At 36.4% G+C, this 14,117-nt stretch overlaps 1 long non-coding RNA gene across 1 annotated transcript in view; it reads left to right on the top strand.

Moving 5' to 3' along the window:
* LOC127543991 (uncharacterized) overlaps window positions 1–2,149 on the top strand; it is a 66,875-nt gene extending 64,726 nt beyond the window's left edge. The window contains exon 4 of the long non-coding RNA XR_007949353.1: window positions 169–2,149. This is a non-coding gene — a long non-coding RNA (uncharacterized LOC127543991). The remainder of the gene's footprint in view (window positions 1–168) is intronic.
* Window positions 2,150–14,117: the final 11,968 nt, after the last annotated feature.

The following is a 14,117-nucleotide window of genomic DNA, read 5'->3' as shown; positions in this document are numbered from 1 at the left end:
ATATTTATTTTGGTTCTGAGTATATATGTGTTGCAGTGAAGGATCAAAACCTTCAGTGGGAGTGTGGGGGGTGTGGAATGTTGACATATTTCAGGGAGGAGGAAACATCTATTTTGCAAGCCTTGCCTTGTCCTACCTCTGTTTGCTGACCATCTCATCTCTCAGCAGGTACAGAAAGTGACAACGGGGACTGGACATGATTTTGGCCAACAAGAAGGAACTAGTTGGTGAAATATAAACAACTGGAACCTAGGGAGAAAGAGACCGTTTTTCTACATAGAGGAGGTGACACATGAGCAAGCTCAGACATAGCCCCTATATTTTAGGGTAGCTCAGTTTCTCTGCACAACCATCCCAGATTCCACCAAAAACAGACGTTTTGGGAGAGGGGCTTTTGGAGACTCTGTTTGTGAACACTTTGGGGATGGTTCACAGAGAGTTTGGGGAGAGAGATGTCCAAAGGAGGAGGAGTAATCCGTCTACCCCAATTACTCTCTAATTCAGAGGGAGATAATGACTAACTGATTACTTCTAGCATGGTTTTGAAGACCATGGAACAAATATGGTGCTAAATGGACTAGACTCCAACTGCCCCCTCAGGGACACTCTCTCTGCCGCCCATTCCACAGGAGAGGAAGCTATTGGGTTAATTTAACTGTACTTTCTAAATACACCCCCCCCACACTCAGCTCACCCCCTAACGTCTAAGCAAGAAAAACCATTTCCTGTCCTTACAGTCAGAAGTGTTTAGCACTGGCTGGGGCATTTCCAATGTGCTATGCTAGCCTGACCCTCCTATTTCTCCCACCCTTCCTCCTCTCTGTCTGTTCCTTCTTTGATATTGGATACCTCCTGTTAGGAAAAAAAAAAGAAAAAAAAGAAAGAAAGAATTAGCGCCTTTGGTTTCATGTTTTTATTTAAGGGACAGAGCAGAGCAGAAAGTAAGCCTGGAATACCAGCAGTAGAGTTATCCAGTCCCCACCATCAGAGGCATGTACCTCGGCACCTTGGCAGGGAAGCAGTCGAACAATGGGGCTCTCCTAGCAACTGCCAAACCCAGTAGCACTGCCTACATTTTCTAAGGCAGCCCACGTTGATAAGCAAGGATAAATAAGGAACAAAGAGAAGACTTTCTAAGCTGAAGCTTCATCCCCCAGATTAGCCACTTCTAAACTTTTTGCTGTTAGAATTTCTTTATATTCTTAAAAGTTACAAGAATATCAAAGAGCTTTTATTTATACATGTTTTAGCTATCACTATTTACTATAGTAGGAATTAAAATGGATATATTTTAAAATATTGATTCATAAAATAACAACAATAAACTCATTATATGTTGACATAAATATCATTTTAATTTAAATAACTATTTTCCAAAACATGCAAAAAAATTTAGTGAAAAAAGTAGAATTCATTTTTTTTATGTCTACAAATCTCTTTAGTGTCTGGCTTAATAGAAGACAAATGGATTCTCATATCTGCTTATGCATTCAATCTGTTGCGATATGTTGTTTTGGCTGAGGTGTATGAATAAAATCCAACTTCATACAGAAATGTATTTGGAAAAGGGAAGAGTATTTTAATAGGCAAATAACATCTGATTGATTAATACTATGAGTTTGATCTCTGGTGCCCTCTAAAAGGGTTTCAAGGACATCTTCCCCAGGTCCCTAAACCACTTTTTGAGACTTGCTGCCCTAGAGGACACATATTACAAATATAGAATATGCATATGGTAAATATGTGTATAACATACAACATGTCATAGATATAACATGTATGTTATATTTGCATGTACTTATAAGATATACAATATTATATGTATAAAATGTTTGTGTTTTTTAGAAAGTCCAAAAGCCAGGGATGGGAGGGGATGGAGGAAAGGGATTGTCTCAGGGTAGATTCACTTGAGTTCATCTATCCCTGCCCTCAAACTTATGCTACCATATTGACCATACATTCACAAATTGCTATACAGTTGTTCAATAAATACGACATTCAGTTGGTTAAATTTCGAAATATCTGGAGAAAAGATAAAGATGACTCCATGGCCTGATATAAGGTTAGAGAAAGCTCTCAAAAAATCTTTTATTTTTCAATAAGTTTATATGTCATTAAAAAAATATTCCTCTGCTCCTATGACCACAAAATGGTGTTTTTCTTGTTAGAGGGGGAAAGAGTTTGGCAAAACCAATTGATAATAGTGATCATATCTGTCAGAGTAAACAATATTCTATACTTGTAGTATCTCATCATCCAAAAAGGAAAGAAGGGCTTCCTCATATCTTTTCCAGGACTAAGATGAGTTGTGACAATGATTCACCACTGAGCTTCATTTAGTGCTCTTTTTTTTTTTTTTATTACTGTCATTGTGATAGTCTCCTGATTGTGCTTATTTCCTTATTCATAAGTTTATGTGATTTACCATATTTCTCTAAATTCCTTGTTTTTCATTTCTTATGATGCAATAATATTTCATTACATTAATATGCCCCAAATTTTAAATTACTTACCAATAGATGAGTACCTGATTTGCCTCTAGTTTTTGCTACCACAAAAAGTGCTGGAGTGAATATTTTGATATTTGTGGGGCCTTTTTTTTGATTTTAGAATTCTCTATCCAGGAATGAACTCACTGGGTCAAAGGGTATGACTAATTCCAAATTGTTTTCCAGAGTAGTTGGAACAATTCATATGGCTATCAGTGTTCCTGTTTTCTTGCAGCCCCGACAATTAAATTCTTATCATGTAATCACAAATGATTCAGGTGAGCAAGAAAAGGGGAAGGATTTAGAGACTAATGAGTTCTGACTGGAAATAGACCTATTCAAATGATAGAAGCAAGTGTACCTAATCGAAGAAGAACATTACTTTTTCCAGTTAGTAGGACAGAGAAAAGTCCATTAGATATGGTGGTAATGAAGATATCACTGGAAATGAGTACGTCTGCCAGCACAAAGGTTGCCTGAGAGTGGACAAAGGAGGAGCTGGGAATAAGAGGCTGGGAATGGGCTCTCCAATCAATAGGCTTCTAGTCCTTTGTGTCTCTCATATCCTTCTGTTGGAGGGCCTCTCTGTTCTAAAATTGTTTCCTAAACTACAATGAGCGAAAATTGGAGATATTTAGAAATGCAGCCTGAGATTCCCTCTTCATATTTTTCTTGAATAAAGGTTTTATTTTTTAGGGAATTGAGGGAAGGAAAAAAAAAAAGGAGAAAGAGATATACACACACAGTACATTTGAAAGAGCAGTTTCAATAGTGAAATAGAGTCAGAATTCAATAAAAACTAAAAATAAATGGGAGGTAAAGAAATGTAGGCAGTGATGATAGGCTTATTGTTAGGAAAGAGAGGTGATTAAAAAATAAGTTTAACGGGATTTGTGGTCTCCCTAACTGAAAGAGATGCTGAGATCAGGAACACCCTTAATTTAGGAAGTCAGCAGGATCCAACTTCTTTTGCAAGCTTTTGTAAGCTATAGGTCAGCCAGGGGGGTAGCGAAGGATGATCATCCCGTGAGGGGAAGTCACTAGCCTGGTATTACATCACTAGCTCTGTGACTCAGAACAAATTTCACTTCTTTCCAAACCGGGGGATCTTTGGAGGTTTTGTGGTGGCAAAACTCAGGCAGGAATACTTTTCCTTTGCAAAAAATGGAACACTTGGCACAAGTCCAGCTAGTTCCCAGATCAAAAAACTCCAGTCGACTCACTGATTCCAAGATCAAATACAAAATTCTTTGTTTGGGGATTTAAAGTCCTTTACAATCTGGCTCTAGCTCACTTTTCCAAGACTTTATTTTCATCTAGCCAGAAGGCAAGTGGGCCGAGAAGAGAGCCTAGGACCCCTTTTAGGAGGGATAGGAGGGGTATCAATAGAAAAGGTCTGCTGACATCTCCTGGGACCATCTTGGAACTGCAGGAGAAAGGGGGATGATAGTGAAAATAGCTGAAATTTAAATAGGGCTTTAGAGTTTGCAAAGTAACTTATAACTGTTATCACTTTTGATTCTTACAATATCCTTTTGAAGTAGGTGCAGTTATTATCAATCCCATTTTACAGATGGGGAAACTGAGCTTAAGTGACTGGCTCAGACTCATGTCATTAGGTGGTCTTCCTCACTCCCAAGTCCCTCACTCCAACCACTATTCCAAAGCAATGTCTGATGTCACCTGCTGAGATCAATTAAGGTCATATTCCTCCTGAAACATTTATTAACTGTGATTTTAGGCATATTGCTTATTCCACATAAGCTTTATTTCCCTTACCTGTAAAAATTTAAGGGTTGGTTTTGCCAGCTGTGGATCTATGGATGAGTCTATGAAAGCAGTATCTGGTATCTCTGTTGGGAACAAAAGAAAACTACATGACTCTTTGGGACTCTTAAGATATTGGGAATTTACATGGATTTTTGGGAAAGTGATGCCCAGGAGAAGGCTTGTTTGTTTTCCTCTTTGTTTTGGGGTCTGTTCTGTTTTCCTTTTTTTCAGATCTTATCACATTGTGAACTAGATTCTTACGCAAAGAAATCATTCTTCTATATCACTTTTTTGTATTGTGATACCTCTTGGCTAACTAGTAAAATCTATAAACCCATTCTTGGAATAATGTTTATAAGTGTATGAGATAAAATAATTAGGGTTGTGAAGGAAAAGATTATATTAAAATATCATCATCAATTTTTTAAAGCAAGCTTATGTATCCTAGCTTAAGAATCTGTATAGGTGAGTGGGAAGAAGAGTTGTCACCTTTTGCCAGATTTATTGGGCAAGGGTTACAATCTAAGAGTTAGAAAATATCCTACAGTGTCCCCAGAATGAGGCAACTAGGTGGTTCAATGGATAGCATGTCAAACCCAAAGCCAGGAAAACTCATCTTCCTGAGTTCAAATCTGGCTTCAGACCCTCATTAGCTGTTTGACCTTGAGCAAGTCACTTAACCTGTTTGCCTTAATCCACTGAGGAAGTAAATGGCAAACCAGTATGTTTGTCAAGAAAACCCCATAGCCAGTATGATCCACAGGGTCTTGAAGAATTGGACATGACTGTCATAAGAATGTTTGACAAGGGGGTACATACACAAATAAGCATGATACAAGGTTGGCTACACTTGAAAGAATTAGTAGAATAGACACTTCCACATCTTTTAGCTTAAATGATCTATAAGTGTCTTTTTTGCTCTACACACTATTATTCCATGAAAAAGGATTTAGTTTAATAGCCCCTATTTCACAGATGAGTCCTGAGACCCAGTTCCAATCCCAGCTTTTTCCCTTATTAGCTGCATGACACTGGATAAATCACTTCATAAGGTTCAAATAAAGTTGTTATCCTGTCAAATAAAGTATGTTAAGATCATACTAGATTTCTTGATGTGGTAGTCTTGAGGGACTATATTAGAGATGAGGAGGGGGTATATTTCAAATATAGGGATCAATGTGTGGAAATATAGGAGATGAGAAACAGGAAGGGGGGAAATAGGATAGTTTGAATGGAATGGAGATCTCTGTGAGATAGAACACAAAAGAGTCTTGAAAAGGTGGGCTGGAGCCTGATTATAAAGGACTTTAAATCCCCAAACAAAGAATTTTGTATTTGATCTTGGAGTCAGTAGAATCGACTGGAGCTTTTTGATCAGGGGAACTAGTTGGACTTGTGCCAAGTATTCCACTTTGGAAGTTATGTGAAAGATGGGTTAGAGAGGGAGGAAACGAGATACAAAGAGCAATAATTCCAGTGAGAGGTTACATGGGTCTGAACTAGGACAGTGGCAAGTGTGAGTGGAGAAGAATTCCTAGCATTTACTTAGCATTTCAACATTTGCAAAGCCCTTCACAAATATTATCTCTTGATTCTCATAGCATCTCTGGGAAGTAGGTGCCATTTTTATTCCCATTTTACAGATGAGGAAAACTGAGGCAGATAGCAGTTAAATGACTTGCTCATGGTTACATAGCTAATAAATGTCTGAGGCTACATTTGAACTCAAATCTTCCTTACTCAAGTTCCGGTATTCGATTCCCTGAACCTTTTAGCTGCCTATAAAGGGGATACATGTGAGATAAATGGTTGTAAAATTCACAAACTTTGGCTGTTTAATGGATATGGGGGTGAAGAGTCAGAAGGTGTGAATAAGTTGTGATTTTAACACCTTGTAAAGAGCACTGACGAGATTACAGATTCACCGAAGCATCAAAGTAGGGACAAGAATAGCATAGAATACAAAGGTATAGCTGAGCTGTGATTTACACCACTGGAGGGAGAAAAAAAAAGACATAAAAACTTTATAGATCCATTGAAATATTGAAACATTTAAAAATACCAATAGAAAAAAATCATAAACCTGACTATTAAAAAAAAAGAAAAAGAGGAACCTGTGCTACTACCTGAAAGTGTTGTTAAATTAAAAAAAAAGAAATTTGCTGTTATTGTGTCATTTTAATTGTGTGCAGCCCTTTGTGACCTCAACTGGGGTTTTCTGGGCAAAGATACTTAAGTGGTTTGCCATTTCCTTCTCCAGTTCATTTTACAGTTGAGGAAACTGAGGCAAATAGAGTTAAGTGACTTGCCCAGAGTCACAAGGCTAGTAAGTGTCTGAAACTGCATTTGAATTTATGAAAATGAGTCTTCCTGGTTCCAATCAGATACTCTCACTTAGCTGTCCCCTATTCTTTTTTTTACTGTGCAATAGAATTTTTTTTTATGCACTGAAAGTATATTCATATTATTGTTCTGTAAGAAATGACCAGCAGGATGAATACAAAGAGGCTTGGAGAGATTTAACACGAACTGAAGCTAAGTGAAATGAGCAGAACCAGAAGATTATACACTTTAACAATACTATATGAGGATCAATTCTGATGGAAGTGGCTATCTTCAACTATGAGAGGATCCAAATCAGTTCCAATTGATCAGTGATGAACAGAACCAGCTACACCCAGAGAAAGAACATTGGGAAATGAGTGTGGACCACAACCTAGCATTTGCACTCTTTCTGTTATTGTTTGCTTGCATTTTTATTTTTTTTCCCAGGTTATTTTTATCTTCTTTCCAAATCTGATTTTTCTTGTGCAACAAGATAACTGTATAAATATGTATAAATATATTGTATTTAACATCTACTTTAACATGTTTAACATGTATGGAACTGCCTGCCATCTAGGGAAGGGAGTGGAAGGAAGGAGGGGAAAAATTGGAACAGAAGTTTTTGCAAGGGTCAATGTTGAAAAATTACCCATGCATATGTTTTGTCAATAAAAAGCTATAATAATAAAAAAAAATTTAAAAATCACCTATATTCATGCTTTGCAGCCTTTCCTTCTTATTGGCTGGTTCCTTCCAGAAACTTCATTTTAAGGAGAACAAACAGGTTAGCCATAACTTTATTCTTCTCCACTTTGCACCCTTGATTCTGTGGACCTTCATCTTCACCCTACCTCTCCTTTTTCAGTTTCTATTTACATTTTGTCTCCCCGGTTAGAATGTAAATTCCTTGAAGTCAGGGATTATTTTCCTTTCTACTTATATTTATATTACCAGTGCTTAATATAGTGCCAGGCACAAATTAAGCATTTAACAAATGCTTGTTGATTATATCAATTTGAGTTATTAGAACTGTAGACTTTAGACCAGCAAAGAAACTTACAAATGATCTATTGTACCCTTCCTCATAAAAAGGAGGAAACAGTTGTTATTTGCTAGTTAATCAAGTAGAAAATATCAGAGATGAGAGATTAGCACTGAGGTCTTTTGATTCTAAATCCGGCGCTTTTTTCTTTATATTACTCTGCCTTATGTAGTATTGGCTCTAGAGATAGTTTTTCAGCATTGACAGGTTAGGTCCACATGCAGCACAGCTGCAATTATTCATAGTTCTGGGGGATCTTGAATTTCTACTACTGTTGTTCATGAGTCCCCACCTGTGTGCTTTTATTATCAACCAGCAACTTAATTAGCTTTAGCAAAAGTATTTACTAAGAAAGTATAGTTATAATAATTGGTACAGTTATTGTTAACATACACCATTGGGTCTCTGGGGACAATAAGTTCAAAGAAAATACAGAGGTAGTGAGGCACATATGTAATGAACACATTTGGCAAAGTCTAAAATCTCACCAGTCCTCTAGTACTAGTACTAGAAAGCTCTTTTCTCCTTTTGTGGCATTTCCATGAATTTCAGAGTTGCACTTTTCTATAATCTACAGCTGACATTCTCTACATTATCAGGAAGGTCATACTCTCCGAAGCTGTTTTTTCTCTTGTGTCTTCCTTTTGTATTTCTATCTGTGTCTGTGTTTTTCTTAATTTATCTTTTTCCTGGTTAGCTCAGTCTCTCTAATAATATAGTCAGTAGGGAGAAAGGAGGAGAAAGAAGGAAAAATTATCTTTTCCTCCTAAGACTGCTTCCTTTCAGGGAACTTGAATCATCATCTCCTGAATTTGAGATCTACTACCATTCAACTTACTCATTGCTCAAATCACTTGTTTTTATCTGTAGCCAAAGAGGTATGACCTGATCTTCTCAACAAATCTCCAAAAGTTTCCTGGTTTGTGTCACTGAATTTATGGTTTGCCTTTATTTATGGTCAAAAATCCAATGCTCCCTTCAAACTGATTAAGGGCTTATTCATACATTATGATAATGTTATAAGAAAATTCTTTCATATCTGGTTTACTCAGTTGACTAATTAATTAGGATGAAAGAAGTCTACCCTTATAAGTTGTATTATCACTTAACTCAATTCCATGAGGATAGTGACCAAGTTTTATTTAAACTTTATTCTTCCAGTACTACTCACAAGCACAAGAGTTGTAGTAGAAAGAGTACTTAAATTGGAGTAGCAGAATTTGAAATTTAACTCACTTTATCAAGTATGTTATAATGTATAGAGCACTGAATTTAGATGAACAAAATTTGGGTTCAAATCCTAATTCTAAAACTTACTTCCTATGTTACCTGGAGCTAATTGTTTAATTTCTCTGGGCCTTAGTTTCTTCATCTGCAAAATATGGGGATTAGTCTACATAATTTCTGAGCCCCTTCCCAGCATTAAATCCTAAAATTTCTAGTAGGCATTTAAAGAATAAATGAATCCAGTCAACTCTAAGAAAATTTAAGGAGGAAGTGATCACAAATTTTTGTGCAAGTCATTTACTATTTTTTAAAATTATATGACAGATCTTATAATTAATGACTATGTATTTGAGAAGACTTTTCATTATTATTTTTTCTCTGTTTATTTAAGCTTGAACTTTGATCCTGTTTTGAAGCTGAAAGAAGATTTTAGTCAATGTAGAAAGCAAAGTACTAGAATGAAACATAGTTTTTCTTCAAGTTTTAAATTCTATTTATAAACATGTTACCATTGTATTTACCTGAGAATCAGTGCCCAGCTCCTGAAAATCTTTCATGTGGGTCAAGAAAAAGCGCTGGCCATTACAGTAAATGGGCATTAATATGGGCACATAGCATCTGAGAATATACATGCTGGTCACATTGTTGGTGCTCAGTCAACACTGAAAAATAAAACACAATAAGGTTCCAGAATGTAAGTCCTAGGGGCATTCTCCAGAGAGCAGGATCAAAAAATGGGCATTGTTACACCCCAGGCACAGAGTTAAGGAATGGTGTAATTGGACCTTTTCCATAGGGGTGTGTCTGGTATGTGTTACTAACTGGGGGTGGTGAGCAAGGGATAGGAGGAAGTTAGTAGTAACTCTTAGAGCGGTCATGCCCAGGCTGGTGCCTGTAGCATTCTATTGCAAAGGTTCTCCACTGACCTCCTATGACCCTTCCAACCCTCAGAGCAGAAATCCACTCTCCTGGCAGTCGGAGTTGATGACTGAGAAAGAGAGGCAGCTGAGGAAGTGTGACTCTTCCCATTTCATCACAGCTGGAGCACAGACCAAGCAGTAGCTCTGAAGTAGGCTTGGCTTGACTCTTGGCAAAGACAACCCTGGCCTCTGGGAACCCCTGAGTGCACACTGGGACAGGACTTGGAAAATAGGGATTAATAGTAACTTGATGCAGTATTGAAGTTTTGCAATTTCGGAATTGACCTAGTATGGAACCAGTAAGTAGACTTTCCAAAAACATGAAATGCCCACTGATTTCATCCAGGTATACAGAGAGAATTAAAAAAAAAAAAAAGATTTTTAAAAGTCAAACTTTTGTCTAATATTCAAACCCAAATGAAATTTGAATGTATCAAACTAAAGAAACTAAAACTTAATGAATAAAAAGAAACAACTAAACATTACTCTAAAAATACAAACTTTAAAAATAGCATACAGAATTCCACTTTTCCCTTCTTTGGTTTTCCTAAAATTGGATTCTTTATGGGTACTTTTGTGACATATTTGTATATTCATTGATTTATTTGTTCAACAAATTTTACTAAGCATTTATTATGTACAATAGGAAAGTCAGCCTGGCTTAGTGAACAGGGAGCTGGCAGCCTGAGAGTTAAAAAAAAACTCACTTAGCTTGTCTAAACTTCAGTTGTCTTCTTTGTGAAAAAAGGAGGTCCAACTAGATGATTTTTCATGACATTATAGGATTTAGAACAAGTAGGACACATAGAGATTACCTAAGCTAATAATAGTTATTTTCTCAAATCTGTCTTTTTTAATTTTAGCATCTTTAGTCCAATGATTCCATGAAAGAATATTAAAATGGTCACAAAAGATTAGGATGTAAAGATGTCACTAATAAAGATATTTTGCTCAGCAATTACGCGTCAGATGTTGAAGTAATACTTGTTGAATTAAATCAGATTGGGGAAAATTTGATACAGGTCATTTAGATGGAGGGATAGAAAGGATGATATATTGAAAGATAGCAAGTGTGATGGACATGACATGAGTGCAGCCCCTGATTCCAAAGAAATTCTACCAGCCCTTACAGTTAGTCTTGTCTATTTACCTTACATTGGTATATTTGCAGGAGAGTCCATGTCCCTTTGTCTACTTCATTTTAAAACTACAGGGCCCCCTAACATCCCTGTGCCAGCTGGTAGTCAAGCTGCCAGATAATAATCTGGCTAGAGCCAACTTTCTGGGAGCAATTACATATATAGCTTCATTTCCTCACTCTAAAAAAAGATTGGGTATCCAGCTGTTCACTGGGCAAAACAGATGCATATACATCTTCTTATATTCTTTCTATATGAGTGAGGATGTCCATGGGGTTTACTTATTATTCAATAAACTGTAGTTAGTGTAAGGTAGGTATGGTAATATCTCTGTTCCCCTAAACTCACAACCTAATGAACAGAAATTTTAAAAAAGCATCTTAAGGCTAATGTTGCTGTGGAAAGGACAATAATTTTGTTGCTGATAGGAATTCAGACTAGAGAAGTAAGACAGAGAGCAACAGAGAGCAGGCTTCTCTGCCCAGGATATGCTTTTCATGCATTACAACTGGCACCATAGGGGTTTTAAAAAGGAACTGAGAGGCATTTTGTCACTGTTAATCAACTGAGAGTTCTTAACCTGGAGGTTGATTTCAAGGGATTGATGACCTAAACTGGAAAAAAAAAAAGGCACATCTTGATTCTCGTTAACTTTTAGTTTCCTTTGTGATTCCAGTATTTTGTCCTGTGCAAATGCATTTAAAAATCTTATTCTGAGAAGGGGTCCAAAGGTTTTACCAGATAGTCCAGAGGTTCATGGCAGGTAAAAAAAAAAAAAAAAAAAAGTCAAGAATCTGTGGTTTAAACTGAGATCCTACATAGCGACAGGAGAAAAGGAATGCAAATGTTAAATGGAAAGTTTCTAGCTACCTAACTGAGTGTGAATTAGTTCTAGATCTCAAAAAATCTGAAACTGAGTTCTAAAGCTATGATCCCTGAATTTTTCAAAGCTTTTAGTGGGCAGCTCAGCTAAGAAGGCAGCGGAAGACCACTAGATGGCAGGAGAGAGCAGCAGCATAGCAGAGATAGTCAACAGAGAGCAGCTCAGTAAATGGCAAAACAGAGCTAGAGAAAGCAATTTTTAATATCATCAGAGGAGCTTAGAGGACATGAATTATTGGAATATGTGTTCCCTATACCTATGTCTATGTGTTTTCCTTGGTCGTATGTTTCCTTCTCCAGTAGCAACCACTTAAAGTGTATCCCTATTTGTAAGAATTTTTCTTGATATTTATTTTGCTATATTATTTGAATATATAGATGTCTTTTGTTCTGAACTAATTTGTCTTCTCAATGGTCTACAAAAAGAAAAATGTTAGAGGGTTTCTGAACTACAGTTTTGAGCAGACATTGACCCACCAAAATGCCTTGAACTTGTTAGAGCTTGCCGGGGATCTAAGTGTGAGGATGTGCTATCCTTGATAAATCATCCAAAAGAGTCAGTTCTTCATGAACCCATAAGGAAATTTCTTGACCAATAAGTAGATGCAGTCAAAGGCTCCCCATTCAGGAACTGCTTACACATCTTCCCAATTTAAAGGCAACCTTGACAGTAAGGCAGTTAAGTCAATGTGTCTATGATGATAATATTTAAATTTTCATATATCTTCTTTATATATATATTTCCTTAATTAATCAACTTATTATTCTCATTTTATATTTTGGGAAAATGCTACTCAAAAGAACAAAGCAATTTGTTTCAAGTTATATGAGAGTTTACTGAGATCTTCCACTTCCCAATCCCATATTCTTTCTACTAGATCAGGACTCAAAGAATTGACTGTTCCAGTGAATATTACAAAGAATACTACAAATATTACAAAGTTCAAAGAATTTTGTACTAAAAGTTGATATTTGGGGCAATATGATTTTAAAATATGTAACTTATATGTTAATTGGACTTTAATTAGATCAGATCCTCTAGACCTCTGTCAAATGAGGTAATTTCATTTTAAAGGGTGTCTCATAACAGTCTCTATGGTTTATACTCCAATTTGGGGGCAACTCCCATTTGGGCATGTGCTGTGTGTCTTTCTCTCTCACGTATGCACTTGTAGCCCCCACAAGTATTTAAGCTACATTGATACCAAACAGAATAGTTTTATCAAAAACAGTAAAGGACAGAAAATACTCTCAAATCCATGTTTCAGTGAAATAGTTGTAAATTTAGTCACTGAAAAGGAACTTGAAGATTCCTGGATTAAAGAGGGGTCTTCAATATTGAGTAGTCCAACTATCCTCAAAGAGCTATAAAGCTGTTCATACCCTTTGATCCAGCAGTGTCACTACTGGGTCCGTATCCCAAAGAGATTATAAAAGAAGAGAAAGAACATGTGCAAAAATGTTTGTAGCAGATTTTTGTGGTGGCAAGGATTTGGAAATTGAGTGGATCCCCATCAATTGGGGAATGGCTGAATAAGTTATGATCTATGAATGTAATGGGATGTTACTATTCTATAAGAAATGATGTGCAGGCTGATTCCAGAAAAGCCTGGAAAGATTTACAAGAATTGATGATGAATGAAGTGAATGGAACCAGAAGAACATTGCACACAGAAACAGCAAAATTATGTGATGATCAAATGCTATGACAGACTTGGCTCTTCTGGGCAATATGGTGATTCAAAGACATTCCAATAGGTTTGAGAGAGAAAATGTCATCCATATCCAGAGAGAGAACTATGAAGACTGAATGTGGATTGAAGCATAGAATTTTAACCTTTTTTTGTTTGCTTGCTTGTTTTTCTTTCTCATTTTTTTTCCATTTTTGATCTGATTTTTCTTGTACACCATGACAAATATGGAGATATGTTTAAAAGGGTTGTACATGTTTAACCTATAGTAGATTGCTTTCTGTCTTGGGGAGGGAAGATTAAGGGAGGGAAGGAGAAAAAATTTGAAAACAAAGTCTTACAAAAATGAATGTTGGAAACTAATGTGTATTTGTAAAAATAAAATACTATTGAGAAAAAAAAGAGTGGGTGGTCCAACCCTTTAATTTTACAGAGAAAGAAGCCCAGAGAAGTAAATTAAATTAACTAAAGTCACTCAGATAGTAAATGTCTGAGACAGGATATGAATCCAAGTTGCCTGACTCTGAACTAAGTACTCTTTCCATTGTACTATGTCTTAATCTAATTCAGTAAGTTCTTTCCTCAGATCAGGTTTGGCTCACTCACAAAAGTCACAGTCCAGACTTTAATGG

This window comes from Antechinus flavipes, chromosome 1, assembly GCF_016432865.1.
Source record: "Antechinus flavipes isolate AdamAnt ecotype Samford, QLD, Australia chromosome 1, AdamAnt_v2, whole genome shotgun sequence".
Classification (NCBI taxonomy): Eukaryota; Metazoa; Chordata; class Mammalia; order Dasyuromorphia; family Dasyuridae; genus Antechinus; species Antechinus flavipes.
The sequence above is the reverse complement of the archived record's forward strand: the minus strand, read 5'-3'. Positions and strand labels throughout refer to the sequence as shown.